At 55.9% G+C, this 5000-nt stretch overlaps 2 non-coding genes and 1 pseudogene across 2 annotated transcripts; all 3 read right to left on the minus strand.

Moving 5' to 3' along the window:
- LOC144413459 (large subunit ribosomal RNA) overlaps positions 1 to 208 on the minus strand; it is a 3695-nt pseudogene extending 3487 nt beyond the window's left edge.
- Positions 209 to 496: 288 nt separating this feature from the next.
- On the minus strand, positions 497 to 650 carry LOC144413149 (5.8S ribosomal RNA). Its single transcript, XR_013469186.1, has one exon. It is a non-coding gene; the product is annotated as a 5.8S ribosomal RNA (ribosomal RNA).
- Positions 651 to 948: 298 nt separating this feature from the next.
- LOC144413335 (small subunit ribosomal RNA) lies at positions 949 to 2758 on the minus strand. The gene has a single exon (XR_013469369.1). It is a non-coding gene; the product is annotated as a small subunit ribosomal RNA (ribosomal RNA).
- Positions 2759 to 5000: the final 2242 nt, after the last annotated feature.

Here is a 5000-nt window from a genome sequence, read left to right on the forward strand (position 1 = left end):
GGCCTCGATCAGAAGGACACCGGCGCTCGCCGTCAGCCGCACTGGGACTTCCGTACGTCACAACTCGGCGCGCTCGAAAAGCGCGCAGATTCGACGCTGGACTCTTCCCGGTTCACTCGCCGTTACTCAGGGAATCCCTGTTGGTTTCTTTTCCTCCGCTTAATAATATGCTTAAATTCAGCGGGTGCTCTCGCCTGAACTCAGGTCGTATGTGTCAAGCGGGCCGCTTCTTACACGGCCCGCTGGCATCGCAAGTCGTCGCCGCCGGCGCCGACCGAGCGCGTACCGTCGCCGCCTTGGCCCACGGTCGGTCTTGATCTCGTGACCGGACCGACCGACCTGGACCCGCCCCTCAAACGTAGTTGAACACGTCGAGGGGCCGGCGGTGTACGGGACACGCGGTCGCGCCGAGAAAGCTCGGCGACCGCTTCAACTTGGGGCGACGCCCGGCCGTCTTCGCAGAGGCCAGGCGACGGCCCTCGGGTGAGGACGAACGCGACCCTGAGGCAGACGCGGTCCCGGGATTGACCCGAGACCGCAATTCGCGTTCAGAAGGTCGACGTTCAATGTGTTCTGCAATTCACATTACTTCTCGCACTTGGCTGCGTCCTTCATCGACTCGCGAGCCGAGTGATCCACCGTTAAGAGTCGTCCTCGACGTTTCGCCCGGCGCCGAAGCGCGCGGACGTCACACTGTGGGATCGACCACAAAACCACCACCGACAACAACTGCACAAAAACACCAACAAACGGCGCCGAGCGACCGCCGGGCTGGGCCGGCGGCACATCGAGCGCGGTGCCCAGAAGCCACCATCGCACTCGGCTGCCTTGCTATGCCAACGTGTTACGCGTGTCGCACGGGGCGGAACCCCGATTGACGGCCGCCCTCTCGGCGGCACCCAAAGACAATTCAGTGCGCGGTCGGCCGGGGCCTACCACCACCTTCGGTAATGATCCTTCCGCAGGTTCACCTACGGAAACCTTGTTACGACTTTTACTTCCTCTAAATGATCAAGTTTGATCGTCTTCTCGACACGCCGACGCGGCCGTTGCCAGCCGCGACGGGGCCGATCCAAGGATCTCACTAAACCATTCAATCGGTAGTAGCGACGGGCGGTGTGTACAAAGGGCAGGGACGTAATCAACGCAAGTTGATGACTTGCGCTTACTGGGAATTCCTCGTTCAAGGGAAACAATTGCAAGTCCCTATCCCAATCACGAATGAGGTTCAACGGGTTACCCGGACCTTTCGGCCTAGGTTAGACACTCGCTGCTTCACTCAGTGTAGCGCGCCTGCGGCCCCGGACATCTAAGGGCATCACAGACCTGTTATTGCTCAATCTCGTGTGGCTAAACGCCACTAGTCCCTCTAAGAAGTTAGACGCCGACCGAGAAGGTCGCGTAACTATTTAGCATGCCAGAGTCTCGTTCGTTATCGGAATTAACCAGACAAATCGCTCCACCAACTAAGAACGGCCATGCACCACCACCCACAGAATCAAGAAAGAGCTCTCAATCTGTCAATCCTACCTGTGTCCGGGCCGGGTGAGTTTCCCCGTGTTGAGTCAAATTAAGCCGCAGGCTCCACTCCTGGTGGTGCCCTTCCGTCAATTCCTTTAAGTTTCAGCTTTGCAACCATACTTCCCCCGGAACCCAAAGACTTTGGTTTCCCGGAAGCTGCCGGAAAGGTCGTCATGGTAACGCCTCCCGATCGCTAGTTGGCATCGTTTATAGTCAGAACTAGGACGGTATCTGATCGTCTTCGAACCTCTGACTTTCGCTCTTGATTAAAGAAAACATTCTTGGCGAATGCTTTCGCAGTAGTTCGTCTTCCGCCGATCCAAGAATTTCACCTCTAACGGCAGAGTACGGACGCCCCCGTCTGTCCCTCTTAATCATTACCTCGTGCTCCGAAAACCAACAAAATAGAACCGAGGTCCTATTCCATTATTCCATGCAACACTATGCAGGCGAACAGCCTGCTTTGAACACTCTAATTTTTTCAAAGTAAACTTATCGGCCACCGCCGACACTCAGTCAAGAGCACCGACGGAGAACCGAAGGTGAGGCGAACGCAACCAGTGACACGCCTTGCGACGGACCGGCGGCGCTCGCCCAAAATCCAACTACGAGCTTTTCAACCGCAACAACTTTAGCATACACTGTTGGAGCTGGAATTACCGCGGCTGCTGGCACCAGACTTGCCCTCCAATGGATACTCGTTAAGAGTTTTAGGATGTACTCATTCCAATTACAGGGCCTCGTTAGAGTCCTGTATTGTTATTTTTCGTCACTACCTCCCCGTGTCGGGAATGGGTAATTTGCGCGCCTGCTGCCTTCCTTGGATGTGGTAGCCGTTTCTCAGGCTCCCTCTCCGGAATCGAACCCTGATTCCCCGTTACCCGTTATCACAAAGGTAGGCACGTAGCGTACCTTCGACAGTTGATAGGGCAGACACTTGAATGATACGTCGTCGGTGCAGAGACCGTACGATCCGCGTGGTTATCCAGAGTCATCAAACGTCACAGGACGAACCCGGTCGGTTTTGATCTGATAAAAGCGCGCCTCCCGAAGTCGGCGCTTAATGCATGTATTAGCTCTAGAATTACCACAGTTATCCACTTCGCTTACGAGACCAAATAAACCAAGACTGATTTAATGAGCCATTCGCAGTTTCGCTTTACGAGAACTCGTACTTGCACCTGCATGGCTTAATCTTTGAGACAAGCATATCACTACTGGCAGGATCAACCAGATAGCTGCGACAGCTGCGCTCGGCCCTTGCTGGGCCGCCCGGCGCGTGCTCGTCGCATTCGTTTAAGACCGAGGCGATCGCCTGCGGCCGTACTCAGCTTCGACAGTCGCTGGCCGCGACGTCCACGCTCTCGCCGGCAGTGCCAGGCGGAGCGATTTGCGTTTTTTCTTTGCTCGCCCTCTCTCGGGCTCGATCCATTCAGTTTCGCACAAACAAGAGCTCTGCCGGCCGCCTGCAGCGGTGCCTAAAACCCGGGCATAACAATGCGACCGTTCTGCTAGGCCGACAAGCGCTCAAGCCAGACGCTCGATCGAACGCCCCCTACATATTAGTCGAGACAACGGCTCGCTCATTAGCATCGCGTTTGTACTTTAACTTTTTTTGGCTCGGCTTCTTTCGACGCCGATGCCGGCGACGCAGCACTCTCTCGCCCGCCAGCCACCGAGAAAAGGGTGCGCTCCGACCGGCCCCGCACCGCTCTTTCTTGGCTCATTCGAAATTACTGTCTTTCGCTCTGACATGCCTTACCTAGGGTTAGGTTAGTATGCTTGCACGTTTGTACTTTAACTTTTTTCGGCTCGGTTTCTTTCGACGCCGATGCCGGCGACGCAGCACTCTCTCGCCCGCCAGCCACCGAGAAAAGGGTGCGCTCCGACCGGCCCCGCACCGCTCTTTCTTGGCTCATTCGAAATTACTGTCTTTCGCTCTGACATGCCTTACCTAGGGTTAGGTTAGTATGCTTGCACGTTTGTACTTTAACTTTTTTCGGCTCGGCTTCTTTCGACGCCGATGCCGGCGACGCAGCACTCTCTCGCCCGCCAGCCACCGAGAAAAGGGTGCGCTCCGACCGGCCCCGCACCGCTCTTTCTTGGCTCATTCGAAATTACTGTCTTTCGCTCTGACATGCCTTACCTAGGGTTAGGTTAGTATGCTTGCACGTTTGTACTTTAACTTTTTTCGGCTCGGTTTCTTTCGACGCCGATGCCGGCGACGCAGCACTCTCTCGCCCGCCAGCCACCGAGAAAAGGGTGCGCTCCGACCGGCCCCGCACCGCTCTTTCTTGGCTCATTCGAAATTACTGTCTTTCGCTCTGACATGCCTTACCTAGGGTTAGGTTAGTATGCTTGCACGTTTGTACTTTAACTTTTTTCGGCTCGGCTTCTTTCGACGCCGATGCCGGCGACGCAGCACTCTCTCGCCCGCCAGCCACCGAGAAAAGGGTGCGCTCCGACCGGCCCCGCACCGCTCTTTCTTGGCTCATTCGAAATTACTGTCTTTCGCTCTGACATGCCTTACCTAGGGTTAGGTTAGTATGCTTGCACGTTTGTACTTTAACTTTTTTCGGCTCGGCTTCTTTCGACGCCGATGCCGGCGACGCAGCACTCTCTCGCCCGCCAGCCACCGAGAAAAGGGTGCGCTCCGACCGGCCCCGCACCGCTCTTTCTTGGCTCATTCGAAATTACTGTCTTTCGCTCTGACATGCCTTACCTAGGGTTAGGTTAGTATGCTTGCACGTTTGTACTTTAACTTTTTTCGGCTCGGCTTCTTTCGACGCCGATGCCGGCGACGCAGCACTCTCTCGCCCGCCAGCCACCGAGAAAAGGGTGCGCTCCGACCGGCCCCGCACCGCTCTTTCTTGGCTCATTCGAAATTACTGTCTTTCGCTCTGACATGCCTTACCTAGGGTTAGGTTAGTATGCTTGCACGTTTGTACTTTAACTTTTTTCGGCTCGGCTTCTTTCGACGCCGATGCCGGCGACGCAGCACTCTCTCGCCCGCCAGCCACCGAGAAAAGGGTGCGCTCCGACCGGCCCCGCACCGCTCTTTCTTGGCTCATTCGAAATTACTGTCTTTCGCTCTGACATGCCTTACCTAGGGTTAGGTTAGTATGCTTGCACGTTTGTACTTTAACTTTTTTCAGCTCGGTTTCTTTCGACGCCGATGCCGGCGACGCAGCACTCTCTCGCCCGCCAGCCACCGGGAAAAGGGTGCGCTCCGACCGGCCCCGCACCGCTCTTTCTTGGCTCATTCGAAATTACTGTCTTTCGCTCTGACATGCCTTACCTAGGGTTAGGTTAGTATGCTTGCACGTTTGTACTTTAACTTTTTTCGGCTCGGTTTCTTTCGACGCCGATGCCGGCGACGCAGCACTCTCTCGCCCGCCAGCCACCGAGAAAAGGGTGCGCTCCGACCGGCCCCGCACCGCTCTTTCTTGGCTCATTCGAAATTACTGTCTTTCGCTCTG

This window comes from Styela clava, chromosome 15 (genome assembly GCF_964204865.1).
Source record: "Styela clava chromosome 15, kaStyClav1.hap1.2, whole genome shotgun sequence".
NCBI classification, from domain to species: Eukaryota; Metazoa; Chordata; class Ascidiacea; order Stolidobranchia; family Styelidae; genus Styela; species Styela clava.